At 40.9% G+C, this 20,187-nt stretch overlaps 1 pseudogene; it reads right to left on the minus strand.

Moving 5' to 3' along the window:
• Positions 1–7,535: 7,535 nt before the first annotated feature.
• LOC114488454 lies at positions 7,536–7,745 on the minus strand (annotated as a pseudogene).
• Between the last annotated feature and the right edge of the window lie 12,442 nt (positions 7,746–20,187).

Consider the following 20,187-nt stretch of genomic DNA (forward strand, 5'->3'; position numbering starts at 1 on the left):
ACTCACAACCTGGGCTTATGCTCTGACTGGGAAATGGAAGCAGCGACCCTTTGGTTTGCAGGCTGGCACTCAATTCACTGAGCCACACCAGCCAGTGCTGAATAAATAGCTTTAAATGTATCCACCAAGAGCTATCCTCATCAAAACCTTAACTTTATAAAATAATTTATTGTTTTGTTGTCTATTCTTAAAAGACGAAAATGCATTATTACCATGGCAAGAACCAGCGGAAGGATCCATGGCACTTCAGTGCCCAGCTCTAACCTGAGTCCTCTTTGACCTTCCCGCAGCACGTTCGGGGTCACCATCCCAGCCTTCCACGGAAGGGCGAGATGAAGCCTGTGTTTCTCTTCCTCATCATTGTCACCACCTCCATCACCAAAGTTACAGAATATGCATATTCATGGAGCCTGAGACAGTGTGTGTGTGTGTGTGTGATGAACTCCTTTGCTTATGGTGTTAGGATGTATCTTCTAAGCAGCAGACATTGAGACAGAAAGAAACAGGAGAGATTTTAGCGGAAAGGCCTGTGAGAGACGGAAGGAGGAGCGAGCTGGAGCGGCTCAGACAAGCCTTTCAACAGCAGTGGGGTTCTGTCCCTGAGGGTAGTGGGGAGCTTGGGAAATTTAGACGGAAGCATCCTAGATCGCTGTGCCTCCTAAAAAAGATTTGGCAAGACTATCAGGGTATCCTTCTACCAAAATGAGCTGTTGGATGTGTTCTGTTTTTTTTTTCCCCCCAGAAATGAACATGCTTTCTTTTTAAGAGTAAAAGGCTTTCATAAAAAAAAATATGCCAAATGGTCTTCATAGTGGCCTGGAGAAATTAGCTCATCCTTCTAATGCAAAGTCTTACTGATAACCGCGACAAGCATTTTTTTTTTTACTCAAGGCAGCTATAAATAAAGAAGACTGTCATGTGACTTCATTTCCACATTGCTGTTAGGGCAAACTAGCTCCCCGTAACACTTCTTTCTTTTCCCCCCTTGCATGGGGAAGAAAATCAAATATCTGTTAATGAGCATTTGGTGAAGTGTAATGAATACAGTCTAATTTACTAATTGAGGCTCATTCCACAACTCTCCAGCAATAAGCATCTTAATGTGCTTAACTACAAGTGTCCAAAATAGTTATTGAGATGTGTGGAAATTTCCCATTTTGTATGTTAAAATTTTGATACTGTCGCAATTTGATTAATTGAGAGAAAATGTTTCATATCTCACTAACAAAGAAAAATATAAAAGCATGAATATCATACAATTACATCTTCTAAAATGAACTAAATGGCAAGTAACAGCCCAATAAATAAAGCATTTTTGAAATAATTTTTATTGCAATGAACACTGACTTCAGCTTTTATGCAATGCTGAGCAAAACTGACATTAAGGCATTTTCCAGTTAGCATATTTAAGGAATATATTAGTCAGTATTTTATTAATTATGGAAAGCAGGAAAGACAAATTCACCCTTTCTAATTTCACCCAAATTTACTTTCTTCCCTTTAAGTGTTTGTTTAAGTTGAAATTGGCCGGGGTCATTCATTAGGTCAAAAACCTTTCTGTCTCTGTGTCTGTCTCCCTCTTTCTCAGTCATTGTCCTTCCCTCCTAGAAGGCTTCATTCCCATGAAATTAAGAATAATTTCTTAAAATGTTGCCCTACCACCACCCCCTTTGAAAGACATGCTTCGATCCTTGCGCTTTGTCATGAAACAGTAGTTTTTTTACTCTGGTTTCAGAAAGAGTCCTTGGGTTAATTTTGATGCACTCTGTTTAGCTGTGATTGGGTGGTTTCTTAACCAATCACTGTGAAAGGGAGTGCCACACTCCGACTGTACTGGCCTAAGTCACATGCTCGCCTCTGCCTCTGGGTGTAGACCCATCACTCAAACTACAAGACTAGGGGTGGGTAGCTCTCCTCAGTGGGCATGGGTATGGCACAGACAAAAAATAAGGGACATCTACTATAGCAAACAGTTGGGCTGATTAGACCAAATCATCACATCACTTTGCTCCTTTCAAAGCAAAGGTGAACATTTTGTGAGGCTAGACATGGAGTCACAGGGTATGTATAGAGTTTACCCACGGAATCACCACAATCCCCCTGGTCTCACCAGGCTATGCCACTTTGAGAAATGACATGCACAGCTTCGCCTAAATTATGTGGCCCAGAAGTCCTCAACCAAAAAGTGCAAGTAACATTCTCTCCAATAGCTCTATAAAATACACTGTGATGCTCCAAGGAAAAACAGCTATGTTCATGCTAATCACTAATGTTTCCACACACTGATGAGCGTCTCATCCTAGCGAAGGCAAAATGCATTTTTTATATTCATTTTGTTTCCTCTTTAAAATGTTTTTCTAGAGCAACTCAGTCCCTGGCAAGAAGTAAGGAAATCTGTCTGCGGTTTATTTCCTGTTCTATCTGCCCCAGGATTTTTGTTCCTCAGCTCCAGTCCAAACCTCCCACTCACTAGCTATAGGAGTAAAGCCAGTGTGTTTCAGAAATCCTTCATATCAGTGCGCACAATCAGCAAGCCGCTGGTAATTGCCAAGGAGACCCAACAAGCATAATTGCACATATTTATAGACATGCATGTATTGGCAGGATGTGCCCAGTCTCTGCACATCAATGGAAAGGACAGCTTCAAGTTACCCGAAGACTGCTAACCATGAATGGGCGTGGTATTGGTGTGGGGGGAACAAGTGAATGAAAGAGGCTCATTAGATATTATAAAGAAGTGCAGTGTTCGTGGGAGAATATTGACTGGGAGCCAAGAAACTAAATCTGCTTCAGTGTAATGACGCTGGTACAGACAGGTCACTTAGTACCTCAGACCTCCTTTCGTCTTATCTGCAACATTAAGGTTTTCAGACCAGAGTTGTTCCTCATCTCCATTGGCTTTACCATTTTTCTTCCCATGTCATAAAGGTCCTATGACATGTGTCTTTATTTCAATGTGTTATTTGTCAAAATGTTGTCCCTGCTTTTCCTCACCCTTTCTAGTATGATTTGAAAACTTATGCCCTATGCCTTCTAGATCGTAGGGCTAGAATCTGATGATAAGAATCAATTTTGGCATAGCCACATCTCTTATGGTAATGAAGGAAATAATTTTGAAATATTGAACAGGTGCAACAGACATTTTAATATCAGTAAAGCATATTGCAGACAATTTGATGCATATGCATAAGATGAGCATAATTTTTTTTCATGGGATACGGTAAAATTACATTATTAGGGCAAAAACAGTATTTCTCTAGACTGGTCTGAGACATGTTGAAAAGAAAATCATTCTCAAATGGGAAAGCAATGAAGAGGTGTCCGTCTTCATTGGACAACCTCACTGTGGGGAGTTTCTGAACATCCTTAAAACAATTGTCTGACTCTCTCAGTAAACACTGCTTAAACTTCAAGGGAGGACAATGCCAATTCGTCTTTGGACATGTGTGCCAGAGTGGTTTAAAGGGGTGGGAGAGGTCGAGGCCTACTGGTCGTTGTGTGATGGACACCGGTCCTCATGGGAACTATAGGGCCCCAAGAGCATCTGCAACAAAGATCTGCCAGGGCAAAGAAAAAGGCTCATCTCCTGATGTTTGTTCCTCAAAACTGGGAGCTAGAAACAAACTCAATGGGACAAAACAAGCAAACAAACAAAAAACCCAAAACCAAACATGACCAGGCACTTAAAACTTGACCTACCCAAGAAATCAAAGTATATTTGGTAGGGAAATGGATTTCTAATCAAATTTGAATGAGCATTTTCTTCAGGCATATGCCAGCAACCTCTCAACCCTCAAGTAACTGGAAACAATGGCACCAACCCCTGACATCAGAGCTATTAGGGTCAAGCCCTGGCACTCACGTTTTCTAGGTGGGCCAGCCTGAAGAACTTAGCCTCTGAGTCTGAGGCTCCTTCTCTGCAAAATGGGAACCGTGATTATTAATTCAGGGTCTCTATCATGATGGCTTTGAAATTAAATAAGATAATGCATGTGAAACGTTCAGCTCCAAAAAGCCCTTCAATATATTTGGCGTGTCTCTTCTTCTGCCATTTGTAGGAAGAGAGTCCTCTCAGATAATATGATTCTTAAAGCTGAAAAGAACCTGGAGGCCCAAGTGAAACTGGAAATATGATCAGCTACATGGCTCTCCTTTTATACAAAGAGAACATGTGCACGATGACCAGGGAAAGCCCATATTTCCCATCCGTTCTCCCTTCAAGTTTCCACATGGTGCTTCGTGATGGGATGTGGACAGATGAATACGCTTTACAGGAAAAGACCTTACATATAGGAGCAAAAAAAAGTGATTGACAGCCAAAATCAGGGTTAACATGTGCCAGGTTAGAAAGGTCAATGAAATGCCTTTGAAAATGAGTGTGGTAGGTCCTTTGGAACGTCCTTGTATTTGGAGAATTCATCCCTTACACTTCCCTAAGGACAAGTCACCCATTTTCAAGCAGAAGGGCCACAGGCTAATTGGTACGACCACTAATATAGTGTGAGTTGAGGCGCTCATCACCTCTGAATGGCTCCACCATTCAGCCAGAATGATGGAAAAAGTGTCAGAGATTTAATTACCCAAGAGGAACATAAATCATTTTTTTCTGACCTACAACCCACCTGGAATAGTGACACATCTTACTCCATGGCCGAGGCCAGCAACTGGTCCTCTGTGTGGGGAAAGGTCTGAGGAGCCACTAGGTCACCATGTGACTTCCCTTCCCTGACTTCTGAGATCCCCACCCATTAAAATGAAGACTGGAAAACACAGTCCCCGTCAGCATCAGGGTTTGGTGATTTGATGGGTGTAGGCACTTCCTTCAGGTGGTTTTCTGGCCGAAGCTCCTGGGAAAGACCCTACAGCTTTTCCGAGTGACGTCATTGCACTGCTAAGCGCGGGACCCACGGGGAATCTAGCATTCCTGGAAGAGGTCAGAGAAACAGCTACACCTTACTGAACATCTTAGGTGGGCGTGGCATTGTGCTACGCACTTGTCAACAGTTACCCTGCTTTTATTCTAATTTAACAGGTGAGGACCTATAGCTCATGTGGTTAATAAACCTACTTGAAGCTCTCAGGGAAAGACAGAGGTTTCAATCCTCAGGCGTAACTCTCTACAGTTTGTACCAAACATCGTTCTAAAGGAAGGGCTTTCAGGGTATAATTGTCCTAGAAACAGCAGTATCAGCATTATCTGGGAAACCTGTTAGACATTCAAATGCTCAGGCCCACCTGCAAGCCTCAGAGTGAGAAGAAATTCAAGGGTTAGAGCCCAGCAATCACGTCTGATTTAAGAAGTTTCCAAGCCTGAGAACTACCGTTCTACAGCTGTATCTCTCGGCTCCTGCCCATGATTCATGCTGTCAGAAGCCCAGGCAAAGGACTGCCCACTGTCCCTAGGGAGACCTCCTCTCCATCTTTGTTAGAACCTGCTTGGTGCGGCTTCTTGGGAAAATCCCGCTTTGCCAATAAAAAATAATGATCTCTAACTGATGTAATGGCTCCTCTCAATCACGTTAACAACCTTGGCAAAAGGTTATCTCGGTAATTTATCTATATCAGCTGTTTCTCGCTGTGACCCAGACATTTAGAGATGCAGTTGTCAATGTGAGATTGTAACCATTTGGAGGGAGCACAGTTGTCCACCCAGCTGAGGATGAGGTAGCGGGGTCATCTGTTGAAGACCCTGGCCTAGGACATTTTCGCAGCAGAACGAAACTACCTGAAATACCTTCCAGCACGGTATACAATCCTGGTGTCGAAGAGCAGTGGAGCACTCACGGGCGCCAAGCATTTCGTTTATTCAACAAATAGGAACATACCTATATACGCATGCATCTTAAGGAGTTTAAGTACCGTGGAGTGCACTTGTGATTGCATAAGTAGCAGTCTGTGGTAAGAGCACTCCTTCAGAGCCAGACTATAATCCTGAACTCACAAAGGCAGCCTCGTCAACATGTTGGGGGAGGGAAGAGAGATAAAGGAGTATGTAAGAATCTGAACTTAACATTCTTGGTTACTTCCATGTGATCAAGAGGGAATTACTGAATCATTCACATTTGCTGTTTATTCATCTATACAATTAGAGTTGTGCTATCCACTTCTTTTCAGTGCTATGATTATGTAAAACATGTGTAGCTCGTGGGCGTCAGAGGAGTTGCCTTTTTCTCCTCTGCCTTCCTGTCCTGGCTGCTAAGATCACAGCTAAGTACCTTTATAATCTCATCATTAAGATATAGAGCCTTAAACCTGGTTAAATGTGAGACCCAGAGATTTTCAAGTGTACATACTGTTTATGCATAGTATTGCCAGATATCTTAGGGAAATGGAATTTTTCTCATCAGCTGCAGTTTGTTATGGATAAAAGGCAAAACACGCTGTAACTAGTCTGATTGTGTATATATGAAATTCCTTACCACTGAGAGTGGAGGTTTCTGTGGTCCAAGTGGCCTTCACTCATTAGTTGTATATTGAGTTAGAACCCTGTAAACCTGACGTTGAAGTAGCTTGGAGAAAATAAAGTGTTAAAAAAAGTTGATAGGGGAAGAAATAGCTGATCTGTGCTTAGTATCTCCTAACTCTGTTGGGGGTAAGGGAGACATCTATTAATATAATTCAATTTGTATCATAACTGATGGAATAAATGCAGGGGGCCAGGGACTCCACTTAGTGATAAGAAAACCAACACCCGTGTCCTCCTGGAGTTCAGAACCTAAGAGGAGAGACAGGAGAAATGCACTAGGGGTAATTAGTAGGTAAGTTACATTTTCCACTAAGCTCTTGTCCAGACAGAACTTTAAGCTACTTAGACGAATTAGGAATGATGTTCTCCGAGATTTTCAGGTATGTGAGTGACAGTCCCTGGAAGAGAATTTGAAGATCAGCGGTAGACACCTTACCTACTGGAGTCCTTGACAAAGTCTCCAGGTTGCTCTGGTCTATGCATAAGAGCTTTGTAACTAGAAATGCTCAAGTCTGCTTCCCAGATCTCAATTGACTCTTTGGTTCTCTTCATTCATGAAATCTCTGAGCCAGTTTCATCATTTGTAAAGTATGTCCTTCAGAGCAGGGCTCATAAGTTTGGCAAGAGCTTTTACCACCAAAAACACAGACAATGATATTATGTTCTTATTATTGGTTGTATAAAATCACACAGTTAAGATGGTGTCTGCCAGATCTTGCCATTCTAATTTATCTTTCCTTTTATAATTAAGGGTTATACTGTGGGGTTATGGTTTGAGACGTTAACAAGAGGTTTCAGTCTGAGGTTATACATTGAGAAGCATGTTGATATGCTAATTCCTAAACAATTTCATTTAAGCATTTACTATTCAGTGATGATCATTGCCTGGAATAATTATTACATTGGAACCTACAAAATGGTGATTAAAATAATATATATCATTCTTTATATAATTAGTAACTGGGGTTCTTATCTTTCCAAATAGCTTTTCTTTCTTTCTTTCTTTGTTAATTTATACTCCCTTCCTTGCATTTTTTTAATTAACAAAATTAAAATCCAAGTACCTGGTTCATTTCAGATCTTCTGCAGCCAGGCCTGGAGGCAAGTGCTGCTTCAGTTTCTCTGCCTTCTCTTTGTGATGACCAAGGGCATGGAGGTATCTGCTTCACTGAACTTTGAACTTCATACTATCCTCATTTTTCTTGATCTTGACAGTTCTGGCATTGTTTCATCTGTCTGTGAGCAGATAGTCCTTGATTTCCTCAATGTTTTGAGGCATAACCACAAGGCAGGCGGGAGACTGTGTGGCCCACAGACCAAGCAGCAAGAAGAGAGGAAGACCGAAAAGACAGGGATGTCTGTTTCCAGGCAGTTAACCTTTCACATAGAGGAAACTGGGTATTTATTTTGACTATTTCTATGCACCATAATCCAGTACTGTTATGAGTGATGTCGAGAGGTCCAAGATTTGGACAGTAGTCGTCTCTTCAGACCGATCCCTGTGTCCTTTGGATATCTCTGGTTCCTCCGAGCACGTCCTACTTCCTGGCATAGTTGAATATCCCCCGCCCTAACTTTTTAAATGTATTTTAGGTAACAAATTTCTCTGTTGTCTAACTGTGCTAACAGGATGAGTGTTGGCTAGCTGTGCTTGCTCTTTCTATCCATCCACCCATCCTTCTTTTTGTTTTTATTTTCCTGCATATAAGTTTTAGAATTTCAAATTTTATTTATGGTCATCATGACCTTAGAAACTCACAATTCCTCAAGTGTAGTAATATTTTGGCCAGACGCCTTAGAGTTGATCACTGAGGTCAATTTTTCCGTATACACAGTATATTTTTAAATGGCATACAGCATATTCAGGTCTGCTTTTATAGCCCCAACATTTCCTTTGATTATATTTTCACTCATCTGCAGTTTAGTTTTTCTCCTTCGAGGATGGATGGCTCATCCTAAGCAGTCTTTTACACGCATCACTGTCTAGTTGCTTTATGTTGATTCCATCCCTCTTTTCAAATCCTTTTATGATATTTTATGTTGATTGCATTGAAAAGTGGACGTGTTGGTGATTTTGTTTTATTTTCGAAACTTTTATTTTTCCATTCTTTCTTAAGTTTGGTCTGTTTTGATTTTGCATCTTTTTCTTTATTAGCCATTTTTTTTCTGAGTCTATAAATCTGTGACTCAAGGTGTTTTACTTGCTACTTTAGAGACTTATTAAAGTATACCCAGTTCAAGTTGAGATATTATGATATAGTTCACTTATGTTTTGAGGTTGAGTATTTTGGGAGAGAAATTCTTCATAAACCAAAATATTTTCTAATGTTCCTTTTTCTTCTCATACTAAACTTATATGGTACACCTGCTCAGATGTTTTCTTTAATTAAATTTTAAATGTTTTATCCCACCCTGGACAAGTAATAATAGGTGACCTATATTGACAGAGTGAAGAGTTTGGGCGACTTACTTGGTTTCTTCACTTAGCAGTGCCTCTCTCTTATTACGTAGCAGCAGAATGTTTGGCAACAGTTACATGAGGAGATGTGGGAAAGAAAAAGCGTGCCTAATTGACTCGTGGATCTGGCTGGGAAATTGGTAGGCAAGACGTTAAAAATATAGCAATTAATCTCTTCAAGCTTCCTATGTTAAAATTTGACAAGAGAAAACTGAACTAAAGAAGTGACTTGAGTTTTCGAAGACAGTTTAGAGAAATCATAAAGGAGGAAGGACTTGCTTTGTTCTAAAATAAAATTTCTTTTTACCCCCAGCAAGATTTACAATGCTAAAAAAAAAAGTTGAGGAAGAGACTGATCGGGCATCTCTGTGCATGTACTTAGGTACATGACCAGAGAAAACTACTTGGATATTCCAAATCAAGAAAAAAAAATAAAAGGAGGAAGAGCCACAAAGTCGAACCGAGGGCCTGCACATGCGCACTCCATTATCACACCAAGCCATCTGCAGGCATTTGAGTTATCCAAGTCAAGGACCTCATTGAACGAGGAGCACAGATGAGACACCCCTCCTTGCTCTTCCTAGAGTCCTGAACCTTGAAATCCTGAGCACGCCCAAATGGTTGTCTTAGGTGGTTGAAATGCAGCCACAGAACGCAGTGTATTTACATTCAATATCTCCAAGTAGGTATTTGCTATACTTGATGGTGACCTGTGTGTATCAACTGGACTGGTCCGAGGAACACCCAGAGAGCTGATTTAACATCATTTCCGGGTGAGTCTGTGAGGGTGTTTCTGGAAGAGATTAGCATTTGAATGGGTGGACTGGGTAAGGCAGTTGTTTCTCCTTTAGGTGGGTGGGTGGGGACACTGCACCACTGAGGGTCTGGACAGAGCAAAGAGGTGGAAGAGGTTGAATTCATTCCCTGCCTGACTGCAGGGATTCAGACTTCAGTCTTCTGCTGCTCTCAGTGCTCCTGGTCTCAGGCCTTTGAGACCCAGAGGGGAGTGGCCATTGGCTCTCTGGCTCCTAGACCTTCAAACTATATACCAAAGGCTTTCCTGAGTGTCCAGCTTGCAGACGGCAGACTGTGGAACTTCTCAGCTCCCAAAATTGCATTCGCCAATACCTTATAATAACTCTACTTATATACATATATATGCCAATTTGCAATTATCCAACTTATAGCCAAACTCATGTCCATGTGTATTTGCATGCGTATGTCTGCATCTAGTTATATCCATATATCTCTCCCAGTCTATCTATACCCCCTATTGTTCTTCTCTGAGAACCTTGACTAATACTTTATGAGCATTACTCTAGAGGCATAGATATGAAACTCACCAAAACAAATAATAAATGAAGCAATGCAGGAAGAAGAAACAACTCACAGAGAGTAAGTGGAAGTAATAGTGGAAATGATGCTAGAAATGACCATCAGAGACAGGCAATTAAATAGTTACACACAAACATTTTACTCTAATGGAAATATTTATAGATGTTAGAGCTGAAAGGAAGGGGCAATTTCTTATCTTGTCTGGGCAGATCGCAGATGACTGTAAAGGGAAATTATGCTTGCACATAGTTTGAAGGTTGAGTGAGAAATCGCCAAATGCAATGGCCAAGTAATGAAGCAGCCTGTTCAATAGGAATGGCGCAGAAGAGACAGTTAGCTCTGCAACTGAATTTGCTTCCTCTTTCATAATCTGGAGTTGTCCCTGGGAGAAGGTTGCCCAGCACAAAATAACACACATGTCTTGTGACTTCACGCTCACCAGTGGAGCATGAACGTAAGTGATGTGTGTCACATCCAGGGCAGGATTTTAAGAAGTATGTTTTTTGGGGGGGTGGAGGAGGGGAGTTATTCTTTGTTTGTTTGTTATTATTGTCCATGGTCTCCATCTCTGTTAGAAGAGAAATCTGAGAGCCTGGGAACTGGAATCAGCCAGGACCCTGAATCATCTTGTGGATGTAAATCATGTGCTGTCCTCAGCCTACAGTTTCATGAATAAAAATAAAGTTCTGTTTTGTTAGGCCATGGAAATTGTATGGCTGGTTTGTCACAGGACATGATGTGACCCTCTTGTGCAGTTATACTACAGTGTTTTGGTTAGGGTATTAAAGGGATGTGGGGAAGGGGGATTGGGTTGGCCTGGGTCAGGTGTCTGGGGTCTTACATGTTTCTGATGGGATTCAACACATCTTTTTTTTTTAAAGGTTGTATTTATTTATTTTCAGAGAGGGAATGGAGGGAGAAAGAGAGAGAGAGAGAAACATCAATGTGCGGTTGCTGGGGGTTATGGCCTGCAACCCAGGTATATACCCTGACTGGGAATCGAACCTGCTACACTTTGGTTCGCAGCCCGCACTCAATCCACTGAGCTAAGCCAGCCAGGGTCAACACATCTTCTTAAAGACAAGTAGCATATTGGCTTGATCAAACTTTTCTTTTTGGAGGGAAGCACAGAAAATCATGTTATTGTCTTTAAGCCCAATTTACCTCTCCATTAACATTGATGATCATTACAAATGGAGTATTTTTGTGTGCATTTGCAACACATGCCTGTATCGTTTTTATCTGTGTCTATTTCTATTATCCTTTGGCAAAAAGTGAGGGAGAGCCAGAGAGAATTATCATTTTTAAAATGCTAAGAAACTTACAGTGAACTTTTAACAACCCCCAAATTCACAAGCTTATATATGAGGCAAAAGTTTGATTTATTGAATGGGAGAATAATAGTTCTTTTTTCCCCCCACTGAACTTATTAGTGTGTGTCTCACACTGTGAAGAAAAAGTAATGAGTGAAAGGGAACCATTTGATATCTCTATTGTGTGTGTTGGTAAGTGCGCAGGCAGAAGAGAGAAGACCTTCAAGTGCCTCAGCTCCATTTTTCACGCGCAGACACATTACATAATGACTCCTTGTTGAACTGTAATTATAACAGAGCCACCTTTATAAACATGAATACAGGGGAAACTAATTAGGCACTAACAATAGGCAAATATTATTCTCTTAATTAGATCTTCTATTGGAAATCCTGCTTTGTTCCCGCTACTCCAGTGTAAATGACATTTAAATCATAACAGTGTCTCACAGAATGGTCTTTCAGGGATGAGAAAGACAGACGCAATGTCACGGGCGATGAATGCCTTTTCAAATCTCTGCTCATCTGAAGTCAATGCCATGCAGTCCCCCAAACAGCTGCTTTTGCTGATTTGTATACTCGCATAATTAGAGCTGAAAGCGTTCAGTCGGCACATCTTCAGTATTCATATATTTTGATAGTTCTTTTGTCACCTATTATTTTTACATAGCCGGTTATTATCTTGTAGTTGAAGTGCTCAACATTGGATTAAGATGAGGGATCTAGAGGGCAAGTGCAATTGGGTGGTTTCTCGGTTCAAATCCTCCACCATCCTTAAATCAATTTGTCTCTCTCTCTCTCTCTCTCTCTCTCTCTCTCTCTCTCTCTCTCTCCCTCTCTCTCTCTCTCTCCCCCACCAACACACATAGTTTCTATCCATCATGCACATCTTAAAAGAAACGAAAGAAGAGAAAGATCCGCTGAGAAGGTCTTACTCTGGGTGAGGTGCAAACATCAGGAGGAAGAGCGGGATCTATTATTATCGAGATGACTCTCCTCCAGGCAGACACTTCCTGCTCACCCTTGAAGCAGCCTCTGGGACACGTGCTCAGACAGTTGCAACGAGACGTGCAGGGCCAGTGGCCATGTCCCTTGCATAATAAACACCCGATTCATTGTGGGATCGTAAAGCAGAACTATGCCACCCATTTTGATGAAAATGTGATTAAACAGGCATGTAATAAGCAGCTGAGGTCCTGTGTGAGTAAAATTAAGAAAAATAATGGTAAGGCAAGATTTTCTATCTTCAAGTATAAGGAATGATGGCAATTTTTACTGGATACTCTTATACTGGAAACTAAATTTGGTATGTATGAATTTATACATGTATCTCAGATCTCAGCAAAAACGTGTAAATGTAATATTCTGAAATTTGCAAACTAATTTCCACTTTTGCTTTACCTTGAGTGTTTGGATCCATTCAATAAGTATAGACCTATAATAGCATGGCCTAGAAGGTGGAAGTGGAGGGGTCTACAGTGCCCAAAGAAAAGACCCTAAAACCATGTTGGTTAACTGCCTGCCTCGAGTCACATATACAAAATGAACAAGGAGAGTGTAGAGCAAGATAAGGATTTGGGCCAACTGATCCCCACCCGTACTTATGTTTGGGTTGTCAAGTTTCCCCAGCAGGAAGCTGGTACCCCCTTTACCTGTCAATCAAAATGTAACTCCCTCGCCCCCATCCCACTAACTATATAAGTCCTCAGAACAAAGGACTCACTTTCTTGGCTATTGGCTCTTTTTGCCACATGGGGAGCCCCTGGCCACTCGGCATCTGGTGCAGGCAGGGGCTCTGGCCTCTCTTTGTGGCCACACGGCCTCTGACCACCCTACTTTTGACCCCCTTGCTTTTGCTTTCCTATTATTAGAACTTAGCACTAATAAACTTTGCTTGCCCTTTAGTAGGCTTGCTGACCTGTAATTCTTTGCTGCATCGGGAACTGAGTTTCTGGGAGTTTCTCCCATAACATTATATTTGAGGGTAAGACAAACGCTAACAGATTCAATAAATATTTCAAAATGTATATTTTAAAATTTTTACTTAAATATTGTGAGCTGCACAGCTGTTACCTATAAAATAGTTACAATAAAATGCTAGGTAGTTATAATGATCAATGGCATGATGTTTAGAGAGTTAGGTGGATTTTCTGGCACAGAGTATACATTACAGTGTTTTTTTTTTTAAGTTAGGCATCATTCTAGGGATTCTGTTAGATATGAAATTAAGTAGACTACTAAATATGAACTATTCAAATTTTTATTTTATAATTTTTAATCACAAACCTTAGGTTCATACAGTTTAACTAAAAATCTACCCTCCAGGAGATGAAGATCTAATAAAATTGAGAGGCATGTTGCTAGGTATAGATATTATTAACATGTAGGTAGTAAAACATATAGAGTAATATGTAGTGTGGAAATACTGGGATGAAATAAGTCAAATCTAAATTTGGGATGAGTTAGATTTGGGAAGTTTCATATAAAAGGACTTTTAGTTTTGGAAAGAACTTGCCAGGTGGACAAAGGAAAAGGGAGAGAGGGAGACGGGGAGGGAGGGAGGAAGGAAAAGAAGGGAGGAAAGGAAAGTCGGGAGCAACAGAGGGAGGGAGCCGGGGGAGGGGGAGGAGAGAGAGAAGGAGAGAGAGAGAGACAATCTTCCAGAATTGACAACTGGGTGATATTATTTCGTATGAGAATGCATTAAGCTCTTTCTATGACCAGTAAAATATTTTCTTCAAAAACATGCAAAAACATCAAATATTATATAGATCGATATACTTGGAGCTTGTTACAGCTCAACATTTGAATATTTGGTTAAGCTGCATACTATAAAGTAATAAAAAATGAGTTTAAATACTGAAAATGCCTTATGCTATCATTTTGTATTTGGGCATATACTTAGCCTATTTAAGTATGTTATAGTTAATCATTATAGTTTTGGAAATCATAGAGGATCTTTGTAAGAATTCAGTAAGTTAGTACTATATCAAAAACACTTAACTGAATGCCTGGAATAGTGATCATCAATAAATTATAATTTTTCTCTGTTTCACATTGTTAATATGTAGGAGAAGCTATTTCCCTCTGAGACTGAGATACTCAATTTTTACATGTAAAATTCAACAAGTAATACTTGTTTTGCAGTTAAAATATCCTTGACATCTTTCAGGAATGCTGCAGTTTTCTTCAGGTTTCTTAATCTTTCTGTGATTTTAAAAAAATAGTGTTTTTCCTATAACTGCCCTGCTGGTGACCTTAATAATAGTAATTATTTGGGGTTTTTTATGAAATTGGTAAATAAGTAGCTTCACTACAACCATTCTCAGGCTCTTTGACCCTTAGTGTATGTGTGTGTGTGTGTGTGTGTGTGTGTGTATTTGTAATACTTACAAAAAATTATCTAGCCTTTTTCAATGTGTATGGCAAAATAATTTCCAAAGGGTTGAAGGGCAGGAAGAGATGGGTTGATGATCACAGGATGCTGGCAAGGTTCAGAGCAGGTGTTACCAGAGGTCAGATAAGAGAGAATGTATATTTACTGAGCTACTACTGTGTGCCAGGATCTGTGACTTACATCATTTACTTCTTGCTATAAGTACACCACTGTATTCTTTTCATCTGAGTTTTAGTAACGAGGCAAGTGAGAATCAGGAAGTAGGCATTACTGATCATAATTGGAGGTGAAGAAGCAGAAGTCTGAGACCATGTGGAGGGAGCTGTGTGCTTACAGTGGCCACATGGCCACTGTCCATACCTCCACTTCGGAAGCTCAGGGCAGTGGGGAAGTTTCAGACTATTCATTGTGCTCTGCCTGTGGAAGAAACTGGGGTAGTTCGGGAAATTTTAGGCAAAAAAGAAATACAGAACCTGCTGACGACTGTGTGAGGAATCTCATTTAAGAGTTGAGGGGACTCCTCCTATCTTTCAATCATGAGTCAGTTCTGGGAGGGACTATTCAAATCCTCCAGATGGACTACCTCGTTAAATGGTATGATATGCATGGATTCCTTTCTTTTTTAAAGATTTTATTTATTTAGTTTTAGAGAGAGGGGAAGGGAAGAAGAAAGAAAGGAAGAGAAACATCAATGTGTGGTTGCATTTCGAGTGCCCCCTACTGGGGACCTGGCCTGCAACCCAGGCATGTGCCCTGATTGGGAATCGAACCTGCGACCCTTTGGTTTGCAGCCCACACACAGTTCACTGAGACATACCAGCCAGGGCCATGGATTGCTTTTTCACAAAATTACAGTCTATATTCAACATTATTTTGTAGTAGTTTCAGGTGTATAGCACCCTGATTGAACAATCATATACTTTACAAAGTGTTCCCCCTGATATTTCTAGTACCCACTAGAAGTCATGAATGACTTCCCTTTCGATGGTAAGCAGAAAAACTATTGGTGTCATTTTGGGGGAAAAAAGATAACAGCATTAAACAAATGCAATTTATATCACCTGAGTCACAGACAGTAGGTGTATATCTTATTTCACGTTTATATGCTTGTGGAAGAGAGAGTGGAAGGAGGTGATGAACCCAAAATATGCCTTAGGCATTACATGAGTTACTTTATATGTTACATGCTTGATGATAGATGAGAAAATCAAGGTTTAAGTATTCACAGAAATTTCCTAAAACACAAGAGGATATGAGAGGAATCAAGACTCCTGTCTGACTCCAAAAAACAGGCACTTTTTAATGCCCAATATTGTTTTAACAGGCTAATAGATTTTTAAAAATATGTTACAAATACGGCAGTCCCATTTTTAAATTTTTGTGGAATCTTCATATTGCTTTCCACAGTGGCTGCACCAGTCTGCATCGTGACCCAGCAATTCCACTTCTGGGAATTTATCTGAAGAAACCTGAAACACTAATTTGAAAGAACATAAGCACCTTATGTTCATTACAACGTTATTTATAATTGCTAAGATATGGAAGCCACCCAAGTGTCCATCAGTAGATAAGTGGATAAAAAAACTACGGGACATTTATACAACGGAATACTACTTGGCCATAAAAGAGAAGAAATTTTACCTTTGCAATAGCATGGGTGGACCTGGAGAACATGATGCTAAGTGAAATAATCCCATCAGAGAAAGACAAGTACCACATGACTTCACTCATATGTGGAATGTAATGAACAAAGTGAAGTAACAGGCAAAAGAGAGACAGGCTCATAGATAGCGAGCAGGCTGACAGGTCTGGGTGGGAGGTGGTTAGGGGGCGGAGGGATCCAGCAAAAAGGGACAAGGACTCATGGGCATGGACAACGGTGTGGTGACTGTGGGGGGAGCGGAGTATAAGGAGGATTCATGGTGCTAAAAAAAAGCAATGAAATCAAAAAGAAAAAAGTTACAAGCAGCTTTCCTTCCTTTCTTCCTTCCCTCCTCCTCCTTTTGTATCTTCTTTTCTTTCAACAAATACTTAGTCTGCATCTGCCCTATGCCAGACACATTCTGAGAATACATAGGTGAATAAGCATTTGCTTCTCAGGCACTCACAGTCTACTAGGAACGAGACATATAAACGCATACATTAAAATTAAGGTGAAAACAAAATGGAACATAGAGACAGGACTGAGGAATGTGGGGGTTACAGGTGATTTTTGAGTTGGGTCTCGGAGGACAGTGTGAACATTCCCAGCGACAAGGACATTGTAGGCAGAGAGAACACCAGCATGGTAAGGAGGAGCGCAGAGCCAACACTGGCCTGGGAGACATAAGGTTGGGATATAAATGCTGCCTGTCTCCACTCGCAGCAGGCCTTCCCACTGCCTCCTGCTGCTCTCATCTATTTTCCGGCTTTGCGTTTCCCCTGCTCTCCTAAACCTGCTATTCCATTCCCACCCCCCTCCTCCACCTCCTCACCTCATGTCCAAAACACATGGGTATGTGGGATAAGCGGGTGAGCACGGAGCAGTTGGGTGAGGGGAGGGGTGTGGCGAGGAGCGCAGACAAGGTGAAGGGCACGGTAATGACAAGCACTGGGCCCTGCAAACCCCATGACTGCCTTCCTTCACCTTGAAACCTTTTCTGCTGTTCCACGGCCAACATCATGTTTTGCCAAGTGATTTTGACTGATAGCAGCCTTAGTGCTGATTCAAAGGAAATATATAAAGCAGATTGTCAAATTCCATACATGGGAGAATATAAAAAAAAGAGTCACGTATAATTTACAAAGGAAAAAGAAAATGTTGGGAGAAAAAATGGATCTTGAACAGTCATCCAATCAAGATCTTAATTCACAGGCGCTCCTTAAGCAATCACCACCAGGTGATGCTAATTAGCAAGAGCAGTGCACAGGTGTTACCCTGAGAGCAAGAAATAAAAAATAAAATGAAACCCAGCTTCAACCTAGTTGCCTATATCTCACCTACTCCCTCCTCCATATGCCACGTTTAACTGTGCCGTATTTAATGTCTGATGTGGTATATGTGGAAACCATTGTAGTTATCTGGAAAATGCCCTTTCCTCCTTAAATACAAATCCCCAAAGAGCCGTCACCCATCTGTTCATTCATACGTCCATGTGCTCATTGACTGGCATCCAGTGACTATTCCATGAGCTTCTACTCTGCACTATACACTGGGCTTGGCACTGGGAACATGGTAGTAAAATGAGAAAACCCTGGTTTTGCTTTTATGAGCTTACACAATGAGGAGAGAGTCGCATAATTAGGTGTGACATAATTAGGTGACTGTAGCTTTTCTGTCCCCGGTGGACAGAAATGTGTCAGGTGGTAAAAACGCTGTAAACCCAGAGACCTGACTTAGCCTGCTCTACAACGGGTTTCTTTTCTGCTATAGAAAGAGCTGAGGTTGAACTGGTGAAAGAGACAGGCAAAGGGTCGTCGCATGAATCTTGGACTAAAGACATAAAAAATTGTGTAGCAACAAAAACACAGCAAAAGAAAACTCTGGAAGCTTGTGTGACCGGAACTTAAGAGCCAACAGACCACAATGCTTTTATAGGTAAAGGGACCTGAAATCCTGTTAAAGAACTTATATTTTAATTCTCCCTGACTATCTGAAAATGAAGTATTTTTTAAAGATTTTGCTTATTTATTTTTAGAGAGGGAATGGAGAGAGAAAGAAACATCAATGTGTGGTTGCTAGGGATTGTGGCCTGCAACCCAGGCATGTGCCCTGACTGGGAATCGAACCTGCGACACTTTGGTTCGCAGCCCGCGCTCAATCCACTGAGCTACGCCAGCCAGGGCTTGAAAATGAAGTATTTTAAAGCAAGTTGTCATGATCTGATTCAGAGAAGCTGCTGACTGGACAAGAGGACCCATGTCTCATGTGACATATAAGGAACGCAGAGTAGTCTGCTCAGAAAGTCTATACAAATTGGAGGGTTTAAACATTGGTAGACTCGGGGTAATTTCTCTGTAAAATGTTAAGCCGATTATTTAAGAAAATATTTCCATATGTATCAGATAATTTAACAAGGGAAACTGCAAGCTAAAGTATAGGTTGTCATCATGTTTCAGGGAGGCAAATTCACTAGAGATAAAAGCAGGTTTAACCGAGGAGAATACACCTGCCACTTAGAAGAACTATGAGTGGAAGAACCGCTTGCAACTTCTTCACGGACTGGATGGACCTGTCCGTACTGACACACTGATGCCTATTGTATTTGCTGGTGGTTTCATGGAAGCTCTGTCCAGATGTCAGCTGGCAGTGCAAAAACACCAGCAATGTGGATGGCTGAATCAGTGATTGTTTTCCCCAGTGGAGGTGTCAGAGTTTGCTCTCTGTTTGAAACAACTGAATAACTTGCTACCCTCATGAGCTTTCCCTGAAAGTCGGCTGTGAAACTCCTACGTTTTCCAAAGTGTGGTGCCCAAGTCACGATTTAGATGGGAGAGCTTTTTGAGTATAAACATAGCATTAAACAATATTAAATTAAATAGTGAATTACTCCCATTTCGCTTATAGTTTACTCTTGACTAAGAGATTATGTCAATGATGATAACATAGCTCAAATACCTATCATTGTCCTTTTTTATTTTTATTGTTGACACTAGTACAGATGTCTCCATTTTCTAAACTACTTTAAAGAAACCTGTATTTTGATAACAGGTGTCAAATTTGGAGCCCTCCTGTTGCATCAGTACTCCATAAGAATGCACGTTGTGCCCTGGCTGGTATAGCTCAGTGGATTGAGTCTAGGCTGCATACCAAAAGGTTGCTGATTTGATTCCCAGTCAGGGTACATGCCTGGGTTGTGGGTCAGGTCCTCAGAGGGGCCATGTGAGAGGCAACCACACATTGATGTTTCTCTCCCTCTCTTTCTCCCTCCCTCCCCTCTCTCTAAAAATAAGTAAATAGAATCTTTTAAAATTTATAAAAAATAATATATTCTCTACCCCAGTCAGGTTATGCTTGGGATATTCTCCATTGCATGTTTCTCATTTTAGTTTGAACCAAATAAGATAAATGGTGATAGAGGAAGGAGACTTGACCTGGGGCGGTGAACATACAATATAGTGTACAGATGATGTGTTGTAGAACTATGCACCTGAAACCTTCATAATTTTGTTAAGCAGTGTCAATAAAAAGGAAAAGAGAGGAATATAAGCTGAAAAAAAAAACCCCAATACATTAAATTGC

Source organism: Phyllostomus discolor, chromosome 12 (genome assembly GCF_004126475.2).
Source record: "Phyllostomus discolor isolate MPI-MPIP mPhyDis1 chromosome 12, mPhyDis1.pri.v3, whole genome shotgun sequence".
Classification (NCBI taxonomy): Eukaryota; Metazoa; Chordata; class Mammalia; order Chiroptera; family Phyllostomidae; genus Phyllostomus; species Phyllostomus discolor.